Consider the following 19,117-nt stretch of genomic DNA (forward strand, 5'->3'; position numbering starts at 1 on the left):
ACAAAGGAAGGAATGTGGGACATGCCAAAACAAATGATTTCATTAATGTTAGGATGACAAATTAAAGGTGAGTTGTCTCCATGTGGGCTTCACCAATGTAGTCTCCAGAGAATGCCTGTCCAGAGCCTGGTCTCAGGACAATGCCTGACAAGCTCTACCTCACCCCATGGGTGCCTGACAGTGCCAGTTTGCATACTGGTGTTTAAACTGAACACATGACTAAATGTTCAAACAAATGATTACAGTGGCCTTTCAAACCTACTCTAAGACTGAGTCATCTTTTCCTATAATGACTTTGCCCTAGCCCCACACTAGAGCTCAAATCTGGCCTTGAAGGCCCTCTGGCTTAGACAAAGCCAAAAGAGAAGAAATGAAATCCTGACGTAAGATGAACAAATGCTTTTGTCAATGGAGATCAGTCTCCAGCTTATTCCATGAGTTGACATTACGGTCTCCAAGTTCAGGCTTCCCGTCCTCCACTCTGCTGGAACTTTCTTAGGTCTTACTAGAGCTTTGTGCATACTTTGGAAAACAATGGCTGAGCATTTGCATTTAGCAGCACAACAACTGAGCTCCTAAAATTCCCTGGTATGAAGGATAATCTACAGGGTTGCTCTACTCAGGGAACATTTGGGGATCCACTGACTTGTTTGGCAACCATTTAAGGACAAAGTTGTAATCTTATCTCAGAAAATTCCTTGCAGGCTGTAGTCTTGGGTGTGTTGACATTATTTTTGAAGTGTTTGGTATGGGTCAACTCCTGTCCTCAGGGTCCGGTTGATAAACATCTCCAAGAGCACTGGTAGTAGGAACAGGGCCTCCGCTATCTTTTGCTGATAAGCAGCAGACACATATCATTCACCAGGCCCCTGGGATACACCAGAAACGTATTGTGACAACAGAACTAGAGGTCCAGCCATGTTAGCTGTGCCTTGTGTAACCAGGCAAGACAGGAGACAGTCCAAGATTCCTCTTCCATGGCACACAGCCTGTCTTTGAGATTTGCAAATGCAAATTTGGAATAACTATTCCTCTTCCCCTGCTGTCATCTGGTTCTGCTTTTGTACTTTCTGTATAAACTAATGGCAAAAGTACAACAGAAGAAAATTAAAAATCAAGAGTATTCCCAATATTCTTATTTCAAGTTTATTCTAGGTAAACAACTGGAGCCCACCCAACCATGTCTAAGAAAGGGAATCTAAGAGTTGGAAGCAATTCATGAATCATCATCTTGTTGGTGTCCTGTCTTGAGACAGGACTATTTCCAAGTCACTTTAAATGCATAGTTATGAAAGAACTTAACATCATTTAGACCAGAAATATCTACCTAGTTAATTGCTTCTTCAGAGAAAGATTGGCATATTGTGATTGTGTCATTTTTTGGAAGATGACTGCCAGTAGCTTTTTCAGAATGTTTTAGTGTTTGTCCCAATAGAAAAGTTTGGTGACCAATTTGCAACAACTATAATAACACTGTTCTCTCATCGAATCATCCCAATCAAGATAGGTACTAATTATTATGATTCCCATCTTAGGAAACTGGAAAGGAGAGTGTTTCAGGAACTGAGGCCCACTGTAGCATGCAGCAGGGGCAAACTGAAACTCAAGACTGATTCCACTGCATATCTATTTAATCTTATTTCTATATCTATGTTCACTCTATATATTCCTTTAACCTCTACAATTATTGTAAAAAAGGAGCACCCAATTGCTAGTCTATTCAGTGTCTCAAATATGAATTTATATGTAAATTATAAAATTTCAATGTTGAAAAGAGCCTGAGTTTACCTAATTGTACAGATGAGAAAATGAAGGTTAACATATGGGAAAGTCACTATTACAAATTAGTAACAAAACTAGGACCAAAAATCCAAGCATCTGATCCAGAGTTCTGGATCAATGTCCTGTCTTTAGCCAAAGGCTTAGAAACTGAATTTAAGACTGATAACTGGTTTTAAGTGTGACAAATATATCCCTAGATACTGCAAGTAATAAAGATCCTTTGATGTTCTGGTAGTCACAACTTGTTTTCTAGATTTAAAAAATAAAATCATTTGTTTTTATCTTTTGTTTAAAAAAACAACATGCCCTGTAACATTGCTAATAGAAAAAGTTCCCTTTTTATTTATTTATTTTTTTTTGTGTGTGTATGTGTGTGTGAGAGAGAGAGAGAGAAAGAGAGAGAGAGAGAGAGAGAGAGAGAGAGAGAGAGAGAGAGAGAGAGAGAGAAAATATGAATATATGTGGTATTGGGGCTCAAACCCAGGGTCTATGCATGCTATACAAGTGCTCTATGACTGAGCTATACCCAAGTCCCTAAAATCATTTGCTAAGACTAAGTTTACTAGAAAATATTTTTTAAATACAGAAAAAAATTGACAACAATGTACTTATCACCTAGATAGGATGAATGTAAACATTTCTGCCATATTTGCTTCAGCTTTTTAAAAAGCAAAAGATGACAAAGTTGAAGGCTTTACTTATTTATTGTGCCCATCTATAATCCCACTCTCCAGTGGCCCTTCAAGTCTCTTCTGAAGTTGACATGCATCTTTCATATCCATGTTGTTAGACTTTTTCTTTACATGCAAATATAGTATTTTGTGTTTTGCATAATTATTATAATGTAGATATCATTTTACAACTCTCAAATCGCCCTCCCTCACCATTTTGAAGTTCAAGTGGGGCAGGTTATTCTCTGGGATGACATATCTCCTGCACTGTGGGGTATCCCTCAAATTCCTTGGGAGCTTCTGATGGACATAGGATAAGGCAGCTGAACAACTGTTGGAGAGGAGAGTCTCAGATATCACCCCGAAGTTAGAATAACCTGTCAATGTGATTAGCCTGCACCTTAGGGTCAGGGTGTCCTCATTTCAGGTCTAATCACAATAGCATGTGTCTAAGTAGCACAGGAGGTAAGTAAATGCTGTCCACTTTACCTGAACACGCAAATTGAACAGAAGTCCAAGAGAACTTGCTCACTGAACACATCCTACCAGGCCCACTGTCTATGGCAAAATTGCCCTTTTATTGGGTAGCCCTTCATTAGTAACCAAAAGAGAAGACACCTGCATAAATGGACACACTAGATATCTGTTATACCTAATACAGCTCATTTAGAAATTGAATTTCCTGTTTAAAAGTTTCAACTCATAATGATTCCATTTTCATGTCATACCTGAAAAAAATTCTGCTTTCATTGGTCTAGTGTACAGTTTGCAAAACTATTCTGAGAGTAGAATACACTGTGCCTATTCACTGGAGTGTAAACATAGAATCTGGCAAATGTCCTATGGCTGCATTCACAGTCAATTATCTACCATTTTTCTAATCATAAAATACCAATGTAGCCTCATTTCAATTCCCCTCAAAGTGAGCTGAAGCTAAAGAAAGATTATACCTCCTTGACAGAAAGAGAAGTCAATTCTATCAGCTTTGTGGTTTTTTTGTTTTGTTTTGTTTTTATCTCCAAAGACCAGGACTAGGACTCTGGAAAGGGCTAGGTTGAGACCCAGAGAGTATCTGAGTAGAACAAACAAATTCAGTTCCTCTCATTAGACTTTCTCAACACACTTCTGATAGATGTATGGGGTTGTTCCCCACAAACCAAGCAAGTAATCCGTTCTTCAGCAGACACCAGCTGGGGGTTCCCTAATTCAACTCTGGTGCTATCTACCTGCAGATGGAGTCAAAGATGACAGGTTGAGGACTCAGTCTCCAGTAATGTCCTCCTCCTTCAGGCCCCAATCACAAGATCCAAGTTATTTTACTTGTGCTTCTGACAGACTGGCTATAAATTGGATCTGATTCATTTGCTTGAGTTTGATTAATTATCTAGAGTGGCTTACAAAACTCAGGGAAACACTATTATTAGTTTATTAAAGGTTTTTACAAAGAATACAGATAAAGAAGTGCACAGGGCAGTTGGGAAGGAGTGTGGAATTTCTATGCCTCTTCTTGGTGCATTGATCTCCAGGAACCTGTTACCAATGGACTATCAGGAAGTTCTCTGAACCTGGCCATCTTCGGGGATTTTTATGGAAGCTTCATTACAAAGGCACAATTGATTAAATCATTGGACAATTTAACCTTTAATCTCCCTCTCTTTTCCCCAAAGGTGGAGGCGAGACTGAAAGTCCTAACTCTCTAATCCTGCCTGGATCTTTAAGGTGACTAACCTCCATTCTGAAGCTTTTGAGGGACTCCCAGGCATAAAGTCAATTCATTAGCATACAAAAAGTCACCTATCACTTCAGAGATTCCAAGGATTATAGGAGTTCTCTGCCAGGAAACAAGATAAAGGCCAAAAGTGTATGCCAATATTGCAGTTTGCATTTGTGCAGATAGCAGCCAAGGCTTCAATAGATTGGGAGCATCCGGAAATGCATAACTTATTAAGTTGGTTTACCATTTTCTTTTTTTGTGCAGTGCTGAAGATGGAACCCAGGGCCTTGAATGTGCTAGGCGAGTACACTATCACTGAGCTACATCCTCAGCAATTTTTATTTTTATTCTGAGATAGGGTCTCACTACACTGCCCAGGCTGACCTTGAATTTATAGTGCACCTACCTCAGCCCCCTGAGTAGCTGGGATTATGGGTGGGCGCCACCACACCTGGCTTGACATACCATTTTCTATACTGGCTCGAATGGCATAACTCAAAACTGGAAAACTCCTTCTCAATCCATTCTTCTGGAGTTCAATGATTACATTCAATTATACCTCGCGTCTTTCAAATAATGTGTCATATAATTATTAAAAAGACGTGGTACAGTTGTTCTGTATTTACAATACCTATTTTTTTTAAGAATATTTTTTTTAGTTGTAGATGGACACAATATCTTTATTTTTATTTGTTTATTTTTATGTGGTGCTGGGGATCAAACCCAGGGTCTCATGCATGTGAGGCAAGCGCTCTACCACTGAGCTACAACCCCAGCCCAATAATACCTACTTTATCTAAATGGTTAATAAGACTATGAATGTCCCTCTGGTTTTCATCATAATATTTTATTGGAAACTTTGGCTTCAATGTCTGAAATCAGAAGAAATAACAAAGATTCCTAACATCCACTAGATGTTCATAGAAGGATCCTTTAATCTCCTGTTCTTTTGTGTTGCTTTGATTCCAACAATTTAGGAATAAGCTCAAAACAAGAGTAAACTCATCCTTACTGCTATCCATGAATTGAGCTATATAAGGACAGTGCACATCAGTACATCTGCTGTAGAGATTCCATATTAAAAAATTCATTTTTCCTTTGACTTTCTAGAAATAATTTGCCAAGTTTTTTTCATACTGGAAATTGTACATCTAGAGAAGGACATATGAAGGGAGGGCCAAGAATAAAAATTCTCTGGATAACAAATACATAAATCCATGTTTGTTTGTAAGCACGGCCAGTACAAAACTCACAATAAGAATTAATATGTCCTGCATGGCAGGATAATGAGCCTGGCAGGTCATCTAGGGGTCTGCTTGTGAAAGCCAAGCTCCTGTTTGTATATTCAGCCAAGGTCCGAAGGCTATGTACCACCAGTTCCTGGCATGGCTGGCTTCCCAGCAAACCAGCTGGCTGGCCATCTTGGTGCAGGGGCAATTGGTGCTGGAGAATGAAGAAAGCTGCTATGGTGACAGCAAGAGGAAATGAGGGACAAACGTGGTTTTCTGAACACTAGGAAACTTGCTGCTCTTGCAATGTATTGTTACAATTTTAGACTAAACTTGGCAAACACATCATGGCTCAGGATATTCCTTCTCCCATTTCTTAGTCATACTTAATCTCCAATGCACAGTACAAGGCCCTGCCTCCTGCTTATTATGCCAAAGCTCTTATATTTAGCTCAGGAATCTCTTTACCAACCAACACTTTACTAGGCTTTATGTGTTTTTACAAATTTTGTACGTCCAAATCTCTGTTTGTGGACCTCATTTTTAATTTAAAGGACAGCATCTAAAACATCTTAAGGAGCACAGGAAACACATGCCTATATTAATAGTCACATTGCTAAGTTTAAAAGATGAGTACTCACCAACACTGACTTTTATTAGAGGTCTTTGGGCCAAAAAAATACCAAGACTCCAATGATTTATCTTTTTTGTTTGTCTTTAGCTATTCATCATTTAATGACTCAAAAATCTGTGCTAGAAAAAGATGGAGGTTACCTCTGTCCTCCAGGACTTTCCTTAGCAAGGAAAAATACATAAACAAGCATTTGTCAGTGCCCAGTGAATGGGCCAAAAGGTGCCATCAGAGGAAGAGTAGAACATGCTGGGCTTAGGGATTTAAGAAGCCCTAAGTAGACTTCAGACAAGCTGAGAGCTAGAGGGTTTCATGAGCAATGAGGGCCTCAGTGCAGTGGATACAGTGAACTGAACAGTTGTACTCAATTGGTGGGTTCGGATAGAAAGAGTGGTTTTCAAATTTTAGTGTGCATCAAAGTCATTTGGTGGGCTTGACAAAACACAGAGTGCTGGGCCACCCCCAAGCTTCTGATTCAGTCAGTCTGGAACATTAATCCTTACTAGAAAGGTTTTTGTGGATTCACAAAACAACCCCCACAGAGGGGAAGAGTCAGCACCTCTGGCTTCCATTTAGATTAAGTCTCATGAATTCTGAAATCTAATTCAGTCCAGATCTCCCTCAGCTACCTACTGCTGGTCCTTCAGTGCTGTCCACTGTCCACTCCTGGTCCCAGGCTTCAGCTCCCAGCAGGATGTCACTGGAAGCAGAGGGTAAAATGATAAAGTTCCCAACTGTTTGTCCTCGGGGTCTAGTTGGTCCCAGTTTCCCCTGTATAATCATCTCCCTGAGCCTGAGGCAGGCAGAGGAGCACCCTCAAGGGCACTACCCTGCCCATCCCAAGTGAGCACACCTGAAAAACACAGGCGCTGTGATATGCCACCCCACCAATTCACTGGAATCACGGCCCCATCTAGGCATGTGTTTCCTGTGTTCCTTAAGATGTTTTAGATGCTGTCCTTTAAATTAAAAATGAGGTCCACAAAGTCAACTGCTTCTTTACTGCAAGAGTTCTCAGAATCTTTAATATGCTAATGCAGATGCTGATGCCAGAGGAACATACAGTTTGGATCAGTTTAATTGCTATTAATATGGCACAGAAATCAGTGTGGTTGGCATTGATCTTGGCTATGATTCCATCCAAGTGTGGGATACAAAAGGTGAATCAGACTTCTGGGGATAGTGTTCTGACAGCAGCATTGCTGGGCAAACTCAAAACCTGTCATGAAGGCCAAAGTAGGAGATAACTTCCAGTCCAGTCCAGTTATTTTAGGCTTATGTGCTATCACATCAAAGTCCACTCAGAAGCCAGTGTAAAGCCTGCTCTGGATTCAACTGAAAATGCGTCCTTCAGTAGTAACCTTAACCAAAGGTAACTTGCAAGGCTTCACCATGGAGGATGAGGGAGAGTTAAGTAGGGTGATTCTGGAAAGCTCAAGTCTGTAATTAAGTGCTGCTTAACTGAAAATGTTGCAATGGAAATTCTCCTAGGGAACCTGAGAAACGAAGAAAGAAGAGGAAACTGCCCATCTGGAGAAAGAAATAGCTGGCTGAAGGTCAATCACTGCCTATTTTCAGTGTCCTTTTTTGGTAAACTACGTTTTTTTGTGGGGAATGGGAAAAATGTGAAGGTTCAGGGTCTCTTGGACTTAACCTGAGACTCTGCAGTCTTAACCTGGCCTTGCTTGTCCCAAGTACCTGTGCCAAGTAGGTCTTCCTCTAGGCCTTCCCTCCCTGGCTTGGAAAAGAGTAATGAGCAAGATTGAGTTCAGTCTCAGCCTGCAGCCCAGGGCAATGTCTCCACTTTTCTAGGTGCTCTTCATGCAAAAGTGCCCTGTGCTGCTCTCTGTTCTAGTTTCCAGGAGCAGATTCAGATTCAGCACTAAGTGGATGTGTGGCTAGGAAACCCTCTGTCCAACCCACCTGATCCCCCTGGCATCAGTTGTTAAAAATTTTTTACTTTAATATAATTTCAGATTTAGACAAAAGTTTCAAGAGTAATACAAAGATTCCCTATATAGATTCCCGAAATGTTTACATTTCACCACCTGCTTTTTCTCCTCTCTCACTGAATTTAGAATAGGTTACAGAAAAGATTTACCTTTATCCCTTAATACTTTAGTGTATTTTGTCACCTTCCTCCCTCCTTTTTTTCTTTTTCTTTCCTTCCTTCCTCCCTTTCTTTCTTTCTTTTTTATTTTTTTGGTATTGGGGATTGAACCCAGGGGGACTTTACCACTGAGCTATATTTATCCCCAGGTCTTTTTATTTTTCATTTTGAGACAGGGTCTCCCTAAGTTGCTTACTCTTGCTAAATTGCTGAGGCTGGCCTTGAACCTGTGATCCTCCTGCCTCAGCCTCTCAAGTCCTTTGAATGATTAGGCATGTGCCACCATGCCTGGCTCAGTGTGTTTTCTTAAAACAAAAACATTTTCTCATATAACTTCAGTACTGTGAGCAAAATCAGAAATTTAGATTAGGTACTCTATTTAAATGTTGCAAATTATCCAATAATGTTCTTTATAAGAAAAAATCAGGTTTTTCATGATTTGCACATCTTATGAGGATAGGGTAGCTTTTTGTATAATGTCCCTCAATTTGGGTTTACATGACATTTCCTTACCATTAAATTTAGGGTGTGAATTCTGGGTCAAAACAGTCCCCGTAATGATGCTCAGTTCAGGAGGCATACATGAATGACTTGATTCTGCACCAGTAAAGTTGATTTTAATCCTCTCATTAAGATGATATCTGTCACTGGCATGATGTCCTAACCCACCAACTCCCAAGACACACTTGTTTAGTCCTGGTATGTTAAAATTCTTGTACGATTTTGCCTCGCCTAAACTTGGGCATACATGTGACAAAGCATGAATAATGTTTGAACACAATTCCTATGTAAAATACTCAATTCCATTCATGAAATAACTTCCTGGTTACATGTGAGAAAATAATAATTTTCCTTTCCCTTGAAAACCAACCAGAACAATGTATAATAAAAGTGGTTACTATGCTGAAGTCTAGAACTAGATTTTGTTATAATTTTATAAGTTGTGCTTTGACATGTAACCTATGGTTGACTTAAGCCTCCTAGGCATACAGAATGTACCACATTGAACTTTCCACATAAAACACATCCCTAAATAGGAATTCTGAAAGCTGTTCAGAATGATCAGAGGTACTTGGGAGAAGCAGGGCCAGGTTAAGACTGCAGAGTCTCATATTAGGCTAAGTCTAAGAGAATTTGAACCTTCACACTTTCCCTATCCACCCCCCACACACAAAATGTAGTTTACCAAAAGATACTGAATATAGGCAGTCATTTTGATTGAAAATGGGCAAGCCAAGAGCCTCTTCTATGGATCTTGAAATTGTCACTGAAAATAGTGTTAGAGCTTTTGGGGGAGGTTCAATATACTGGCTGGCTCTGTTACTTATAGTGTGTTACTAATAAATACAGAAAGATCCCCATCCTTAGCATGGGAATCACTCCTGAGTAATTAGCATGAGAGCTTGATCTCTGGGAAGGCTGAAGGATGAGAATAGGATTCTAAGCTTCTGGTAGATAGTGAGGCATTTCCAGTTTCACAAGTCAAAACAGGGTTAAAGGTGGGAGAAATGGCCAGAGGGTGATAAGAGTAGATCAGTGGGAACCTCAGAGGCTCAAGTGTTGGCTTTTAGTTTAGAAAATATTGAATTAGATTACCTAACTGTTCTAGCAAATAATAAAGCCTTGGGAATAGGAAAGCTGAGTAGAGGGTAGACTAGCAAGATGCCACAAGACAGGTCATTTCCCAATTATAACATGCAGCTCATTTGATTGGGAGAGAAACTGCCTTTAACTACCCTTGGGGCAGGCATGACAAGCCAACACCTGCCCTGGTGCCAAGAGCCAGGTCCCATGATTTACTAGCAGAATTTTAACTTCTCTTCAATCAGGAAAAACCTCTGAGGTACCCACTGGGTTGCTATAGAACCAGGCACTTACTTACCTAATGCAAATGACAAAGCTCAGATGTCTACAGGGATCAATATGTAAGCTAAATATGAGAACCAGATACTAGACAGTCAGAAGAAGTATAGGTTGTGGCAATATAAAGCGTGTTTAAGTGTGCTATTCATGTTCACATTTTTTAAAAGGACCAAACACTCTCTACTGAATATCACAAATCTAGACCAAAGGCTTGCTATTTCACTGTGCCTGCCCAGGGGTGGCAAGTCCATCTCTGCCTTACTATAGCTAGACTACAGCTAGAACCCCCAGCTTCATGGTCAGCATAACTGGATGGAGCATCACCCAGCACCACAGATCACCCTGCAAAGGAAAGATGTAATTAGCCTCTTTCCAAGGGAAGGTCTTCTTTCCAGAAGCCTCGCCTAGACCCTGCCCTATCCTGATGGTTCTTTCATTACCTAAGTGCTGGGTCCCATACGCTCAATTTATGTAACTTTTATGCTTGAAGATATTATGTTATCATTAGATATCCAACCAAGGTCTATTGAGTGCCTTCCATGTTCCAGGTGCTGCCCATGTGTTCCTCCAGCAGAGGGGAGAGACCAAGTCCTGACATTAGGACACTGGCAGTCTAGTTGGGGTGGGGGTCAGGGAAGAGACATGTAATAAGCTAATAAACGAATTAGAGAACATTCCAGTGGTGTTCAACAGTATTTAGAGAATTAAACTGGCTAATGGGTTGCAGGGGGCCTGGATGACTTCTTCTGAATGAGCAGCTGGTGACAGTTTCTGTGAGAAGCGGCTTTTAAACTGAGACCTGAAGGACAGAAAGGAACCAGCCCTATGAAGACTAGGGTGAGGTTTTCTGCCGAGGGCACAGACTGCACAGAGATCCTGAGGCAGAAATGAGTGTAGGATGTTCAAGTCACCTGCAGCTGGAGCTGCATGGTGGTGGAGTGGCATGATATGAAGGTAGACAGGGATGCAGGGACCAGACCCAGAGCCTTGTAGGCCACAGAGAGGTGGCACTGCATGCCAATATGCTGGGAAGTCACCAGAGTGGTTTAAAAGGAGACAGGGCTGGCCACAGGTGATGAGACAGGATTTACCTGATAATCTTTAATTCTGACTGTTCCTTGTTGTATGGCTGGACAAATTTCTCCTGAATTAGAATCACCTTCCCATCAAGAAGCACCCTTTCCTCAAGTGAAGAGTACTGGACATGGGAAGAAATATCCCTCACTAGACATGGATGAACCAAAGCACTCAGGATACTCAAATGTGGTCTCTGTACAAAATTCTCTCTGTTCAGCTCACACACGTTTGGCCATCCTATACCTCCTTAGAAAGTTCTTCCCCAGATCCCACATCCCCTCTCTTCTTTTGGGTAGCTATTGCAATGCTGCCTTTTCAGTCCGGACTTTCCTGACTGCCCTATTTAAAACTGCAGCACCCCACCCTCCACACTGACCTCACTATTCCCTTCCCCTGTAGCATGGATCACTACCTATTAACCATGTCTTTTGATTTCCTAGTGTCCTCCATTCTGCACCTTGATATCTCAAGCCTTGCTGATCTGCAGAGACAGACCCTCCCACAGATACCTAATTCCTAAAGATAAGTTTGTGCCTTCCATATAAAAACCCATTAACCCAGATCCCATAACCCCAACTACCTCCTTTATGGGCCTCTTACTTTTCTGGCCATGATCCACCTGCCCTAATCCCTCCAGGGTCAGGTATGAGAAAACCAGAGACAGCTCCCATGACCACAGTGTACTCTGAAATTATTCAAACCAGCCAGTCCTAAACCTGCTTAGCCTGCCTCCTTCCTTCAAGGCTTTATTTAGTCCACTAGTTCCCGCTCTCTGCCTGCACCAACCTCGGTGCTTAGCATGGCATGCACCTCCTCTTGAGAACCTTGTGTCACAAACTGTCTTTTCAATAGCAATTGTGATTGGTTGGCATTACCAAACCTCAAATTTTTCTATTAATATACTATATTTTGCAATAACACTATAAAATTTCCTTCTTATTTCTCTCCTCCCCCCACACTAAAACATAAGCTCCATGAAGGCAGAGACCTTTGTCTGCTTTTGTTCAAAGCTAGGCTCCCAGCACCCAGAGGAGTCTGACACAGAACTAAAACACTCAAACATATGTTGGGGGAAAATATTTCAAAGAAAGTGTTCAGGGGCTGGAGATGTGGCTCAAGCGGTAGCGCGCTCGCCTGGCATGCGTGCGGCCCGGGTTCGATCCTCAGCACCACATGCAGACAAAGATGTTGTGTCCGCCAAATACTAAAAAATAAATATTAAAATTCTCTCTCTCGCTCCCTCTTTCTCACTCTCTCTCACTCTTTCTTTAAAAAAGTAAAAAAAAAAAAAATAAAAAATAAATCATATATTAAAAAAAAAAAAAAAAAAAAGAAAGTGTTCAGTAGCTATATTCTAAATATTTAATGACTAAAGAGAAAGCCAAGGTGTCTGTTTATGTGTTGCATGAATGAATACAGAAGCCAAGTGGGACTGGAGATCCAGCTCCTGCCCCTTAACCTTGCTGAACCTCAATTTCCTCATCTAGAAAATGGGGAGAGTTTCTACCCACATCTGAAATAACAATACTTACTTAAGGCAATAGTGGAAGGTTGTATGTGACAATAAACAGCGATGATATGTTGAAGGACAATAAACAGTATTGTGTTACAATACAGCAAAGCCTGCTGCAGCAGTGCCCTGGGGGCCTCAGGCCTACAGGACAGCCAGCCCTTGTCCTCTGCATCAGCCCTGCTCTGAGCAGGCCAGATGGGTCCTCCCTCCCTTCCCTCCAAGGACAGCAGCTTGGGGAGAAGGTGCTCCTCCCTGCAGCTCCCTGCCCCTTACTCTGTGATAACATGCTGCTCCTCAGTCACAGATGCAGAAGCAGATCCTGGCCAGTGCAAACACACACACACTTGCAGGCATGTTTGACAGGTGTGAGTACATGGGTTAAAGGACACCCTCAGAAGTGCCATGAACTCAAGTGGGAGACCCCAGAACCATCAGGCTCGAACAGAAGAGGGGATTTATCTGATTCATAACAGTTTCCACCTGTTTCTTATGTCAGAGTTAGAAAAGTACTTTATGATCTCAACAAAAATACTTTGGTGAATAGAAAGACTTCAAAAATAACACATAGTCATTATAAGAAAAAGTGAAAGAAATGAAGTGTTTGTATGTGTAAAAAGAATATTTGTGGAATTAATGAAGTAAAACTCAGCCCAGGTGACCCTTCTTTAGCCACTGACCTGCTAGATAAGTCTCAGGGACCCAGAGGGCCTTCCATGGCAGGTGGACCCCTAGCTCCATACTAAAAGGACTGTGTGGTACACTCTGAGGAGCACTGGGCCCCAGCCAGAACGCAGGTGTGGTTCCCAGCCTCACTGCTGAATGCAGTATGATCTAAGCCCCAGTCTGCTGGGTTCCAAAGTACTCATCTGTAAAAAGGAAGAACAGGTCAACATCCTCTCTACCAGCCCTTTCTGCTTTAAGCCTTGGAGATAAAGAAGATTCAAGGGGCTGGGGATGTGGCTCAAGCAGTAGCGTGCTCGCCTGGCATGCGTGCGGCCCGGGTTCGATCCTCAGCACCACATACAAACAAAGATGTGTCTGCCGAAAACTAAAAAAAAAAATAAATATTAAAAAAAGAAGATTCAAATATGAATTCTGGGCAGATTTTGAGACACTATTATTCTGAGTGGGGAGCACTATTTCAAATCCCCCAAGTCTCAGGCAGACCTGCTGCAGAGAAGGCAGCTTCCAGAAGCCAGAGTTGGAACCTAAGCAGGAGAGACGCAAAAACACAGGGTCTGCTGGCCAACAGGAGAGAAGGCAAGAAGGGAGGAGGCACGCTGGATGGTTTCTGTTGACTTCCAGCAGCGTGTCCTGGGTTCTTGGGCCTGGGCTCAGCTGTCCTCTACTTATTACCACCCCTACTAGATAGGCAGGGCAAGGGCTTAGTCCCCAGGTAGTTCTTCATGATCCTTAAAAACCCACCACCTATTCCAGAGCCCTATAGTGTATGAATTTATAATAAATATTTAAAGGTTGCATGAAAGACTATAAATTTGTAAAACTGTAGGAAAATGCTTAGATAACATTTAGTGAAAAAAGCAAGACACAATATCAAATATAAAAACTGAAAAAAAACGCACATGGTAGGGAGGGTGGAGCATATGCTTGGGACATGCGAGGCCCTGGATTCAATCACCAGCACCCAAAAAAAAAAAAAAAATCAGTTAATTAAATTAAACACATATAGAAAAAAGACTAAACTGGAAAATAAGTAAAGTCAAAGTCTCTAGGACCATAGGTAGTATCCTTTCCTTACTTTCCCCTATATTTTCTAAATTACCTGCTATAAGTAAATACTATTGCTTTAAAAATATCTCACACACAAATTCATGCTCATAAGATTTCATGCAAAAGCTTGGAAGATTATAGGGCAGTAAGTCTATTTTCTTCCAACTTCTTTCCAGTTATTTCCCCACATTCCAATTCGACTCTCCTACCTAGAAGTAACCATATGATTTGGCCTATACCTCTCCGGCCATTTTCCATGCGTTCAAGAGATACTCGGTTTGGTCTTGCACCAAGTATTTCATGCTATAAAGCTGAATGGTTCTGTATGGATTTATTCTCACTTAACGAGTGGGAGATCTTCCCAGGTCTGTGTTTTCTTTTTGTTGTTTGTTTTAAACGGCTGCATACTACTCCACAGAGAACTGATTCCACAATCATTCCCCTACTGGAAATGATGAGAACTGCCCATCTTCTTGCTTGCTATTACAGAAATTCAGTGGAACACCCTGAGGGAGAAATTCTTTAGGGTACAGTCCAAGAAGTGGTATTGATGGGTCCAAAGACACACATTTGCAATGTTTTCTCATGGTGCTAGGGACTAAACCCAATGCCTAATACATGCTAGACAAGTCCTCTACCACTGAGCTACATCCCAGCCCTCACATTTTCAGTTTTGATAGATTCTATCAAATAGCCCTCCAGAAAGATTATTTCAGTTTATATCCTATCAGTAAATGAATGTCTATTTCTCTCTGCCTTGACAATACTTTTGCCAATCACTAAGAAGTGTGAAAAATAATCTTATTGTTTTTATTTGTAAATAGTAATCAATATAGTTTATAATATTAATATTCTAATGTTAAATGTAATAATAGTGATTTTTTGATTATTACCTCTTCAAAAGTTGATTCCCTTTTTTAAAAAAAGTCTTGCTTCTTTATAACTTTTGGCCACTTTTCTGTTGGGTTATAGGCTTTTTTCTTATTGATTTATAAAAATGCTTTATGTATTCTGGATATTAATCTTTTACCTATCATGTAGGTTGCCAGTATTTTTACTAGTCTGTCATTTGTTTTAACTTCCTTTATTAGTGTCTACATTTGCCTGAAAGCCATCTGGAACTTATTTTTATGTATAATATGATTTAGAGATACAATTTACCTTACTTGAATGTTAGGAAAAGATGATAAAGTTGAAACTTTAAAGAATTCTGTTTCATATATTTTATATTTATATATGTCTTTAAAGCTTTCCCTTTCTGGTAGGGTGGGGGTGCTGGGGATTGAACTCAGTGTGCTCTACCACTGAGCTACACCCTCAAGCCTGTTTAATTTTGAGACAGGATCTCGCTAAGTTGCTGAGCCTGGCCTAGAAATTGCGATCCTCCTGCCTCAGTCTCCTGAGTCACTGGGATTACAGGCATGAACCACTGTGCCTGGAACTTTTCATATTTTATAAATGACATTTATGGGATTTTTAAGGAGACAAGACTATGAGAAAGGATGAAGAAGTCTGTGGCATATCTCACAGCCTGGGCATTTTCATAACATGGTGAAGGTGCTGCCCTGCATGGGCACTGAGCTTGTCAGACAGGTAAGGAGTGTATCTTTGGCTCTTTAGTCCCTATGCTCCTCTGCATCACTAACAAGGACCTCCTTCTAAGACTGGAGACACTTTAGTCTAACTCTCACTTAAGGCCAAAATTTCAGGACCTAGGAATGCCTCAAACAAGGTCAATACGCCAACTACTCCAAAGCACAATTCCTCATGTGTATAAACTCCTACAATTGTGATTTCAACTTTGTTTTTCTTTTCTTCATCTTCTTCTTGTCCTTCTTTTTTGCTGCACTGGACACTAAACCCAGGGCCTCATACAAGGTAGGCAATGCTCTACCTACTAAACTACATCTCTAATCCCCAGCCTTTTAAAATTTTTATTATTGAGACAGGCTTCCTAAGTTGCTGTGGTTAGCCTTGGACTTGCAATCCTCTTGCCTCAGCCTCCCAAGTAGCTGGGATTGTAGGTGTGTGCTACCCTGTCTGGCACTTGTGCTTTCTACAAGTGTTGGTTCAGTATATTTAGGTTTGACAACTATTTGCTGAATGAATGCATGAATATGTTATGTCAAACCTTTAGTCCATTCATGATGGGGATAATGTAAAGGAGCTGGAAGGATCTGAGACAATAAAGGAGAGTAAAGTTGGTGGTTAACCAGAAGTTTTCTAGTAAATCCCTGGGAAAGGTTCTAGAAGCTGTGGCAAGGACAACTGTGTGGTGTGAGTCTGGGGCAGAGGGAATCTCATGCCTGGGTAAAGGAAGGGGAGGCACTGGAGGCAGATCCCACTGCCACTTTGCCTTTAAGTGTTCTAACAAATCACACTGTCACGGATTAAGCACAGGGGCTTTAAAAGACCCCTGGTGCACAGTCACCTTTACCAAATAGATGACACCTAAAAACCTAAGAAACTGAGTCAGAAACTGACATGGTACCAATGTGGCACTTTTAGTCACTGTGGCTCTGAGGGGTAGAGCCACAAGGAATCACCTGCAGGGTCTCACCCAATTCCTCCAGTACAGTGGCCATGGAAGTGGTAGAGAGCTGACTGATGGAGGGGTCTGTACTCGGGCAGGGAGAGGCTGTACTCACATCCCATAGCCATCACCCTCGAGCAACACCAGGGCAGGTGGAGAGGTGAGGAGCGCTGGGATGGCAGGGAAGTGTGCGGGGTCTGTTTTCAGGTTATGTTCCTTATGTTCTTGTTCTTTTTGGCTTTTATTGTAACTCACTTTTCCTAATTATAAAAATAATCTTTGGGCTGTGGATAAAGAGCACTTGCCTAGCATAAATTCTCTGGGTATGATCCCCAGCACTGCCAAAAAAAAAAAAAAAAAAAAGTCATCCTCATTGCTAGAATTTTGGAAAACCAAAAGAGTTTAAATAAGCCAATTTTAAAAGTCACTCAGAATCCTTCCATTTAGCACATTTGGTAAATTTCCTTTTCATTTCTTTTTTATCTTTTTTTTTTTGGAGGGGGGCTAGGAAGGGGGGGAACTTACTGGGGATTGAACCCAGGGGTGTTTAACCACTGAGCCACATACCAGCCCTTTTTTATATTTTATTTAGAGACAGAGTCTTGTTGAATTTCTGAGGCTGGCTTTGAACTCAAGATCCTCCTACTTCAGTCTCCTGAGCTACTGGGATTAGGAATGTGCCACTGCGCCTGGCTTACCCACTTTTAAATGTACTATTCAGTGCCACTAAGTACATTCACAATGTTGAATAGCCATTAATGCTGTGAACACCTACCTTTATATGCTAACCTTTCCTGAGAACATACAACATGCCAGGCAGGCTAATCATTTCACTGCCATTTTTGTCTAACATTTAAGTACTCCATGTACATGGGTGCGAGGGTTATCCCATTTTACTGAGACTGTGACATTAAGAGGTTTAGTTCCCCATTGTGGATCACAAGGCCAGTAAATGACAGAGCTGGTATTCAAACAGATCTGGAGGTATCCAAAATCTACACTCTTATATAGTTTTGAGTCCTATTTGGATCAAGAACCACAGGGGGATGAGTCTTTTAATGTACCTATTATCTCTCTCTTTCTCTACACACACACACACACACACACACACACATGATATTTTAAAATATCTGGTTCAAATTTTGAGTTAGGAAAAAAAAAAAAAAAAAGGTCTGAAATATTTCTAATCCAATATAATGAAAATTGCCTGGTACTCATTCTCTTTATTTAATGGGATAATTTATTTTAAGGATCATAAAAATATTTATAGGGCTTTCAGGAGTTCTTCTGAAACCTTCACATCCGAAATCTATTTCTACCATTAAAGCACCTCAATTTTTAAATCTAATGTCACAAGGTTATGCAGAAATGACTTTTATGGTTTGGGAAGAGAAATATAGTCCAACAGTGGTATCCAAAATGGCTCCTGCCGGGGCTCAAAGGGTCAGGGAGCTCTACCCCCCACTCTGGAAACACAGTGCTCCAACCACAGAATGAGCCTGAAACAAAGGAGGCAATCCTGGCCAATATGAGAGTTCTTACTCTGTGGTATTTTATTCTGCCACCTATATGTCACCCCAATTGTTTCAGAAAAGGGATCTCTTAGTGACAGAATCCAGGTTAAAGGCATAGAACGCACCTGCAGGTTTATGTTCTTTACTAGTGAAGGCTCTGAGGAAAACCTTCTCAAGTAAGACCAGCAGGCTCCACCTGGTGCCTTTGTTCCTGGCTCGGATGCTGTGTTATTGCAGAGAAACTGCAGGGAAAATCTTCTACCCCCAGGGAGTTCAAAGTCAAAAGGAGGCAATGTTTATTTTAAAGCAGAGGAAACCACAGACCCGCAGATGAGCATACTTTGAGTATCCATGCTGTGGGTGCATCCCAAAGAACAGACACAGCCTAAAGACCACTCTCATCTGGGAGAACTTGAACCCGGCATGTTGGCCAAGGCCATGGGCAGAGCCAGGGCTGGAAGGAAGGATGGCTGCTAAAATGTCTCAGGGAGAGAGATGATACCTTCAGCTGCCTGAGGGGCTCCAGGAAGTAAAATTCACCACTCTCACTAGGGGAAGTCTGCCCACCGAAGGAAGGATTCAGGAGTGTGGACAGGAGGGAGTGGGGACATTAACGAGTCAGTTGCTGCTGCCAAGGCTACCTGGAGAAGGCAGGTAAAACTCACAGGGTTCTGGGGAGGCTGTGACGGCTTGTGGCCGCCTCCTCAAGAGAGTCAATACTATTTTAAGAGACAAACAAGTGTGACTGT

General features: G+C 41.3%; 1 protein-coding gene and 1 non-coding gene across 16 annotated transcripts in view; both read right to left on the reverse strand.

The window, feature by feature from the left end:
- Kalrn (kalirin RhoGEF kinase) overlaps nt 1–19,117 on the reverse strand; it is a 627,901-nt gene that overhangs the window by 80,650 nt on the left and 528,134 nt on the right. The gene's annotated exons all lie outside the window — the stretch shown is intronic.
- Nucleotides 4,870–4,942, reverse strand: Trnav-cac (transfer RNA valine (anticodon CAC)). Its single transcript has one exon. It is a non-coding gene; the product is annotated as a tRNA-Val (tRNA).

Source organism: Callospermophilus lateralis, chromosome 10, assembly GCF_048772815.1.
Source record: "Callospermophilus lateralis isolate mCalLat2 chromosome 10, mCalLat2.hap1, whole genome shotgun sequence".
Lineage (NCBI taxonomy): Eukaryota > Metazoa > Chordata > Mammalia > Rodentia > Sciuridae > Callospermophilus > Callospermophilus lateralis.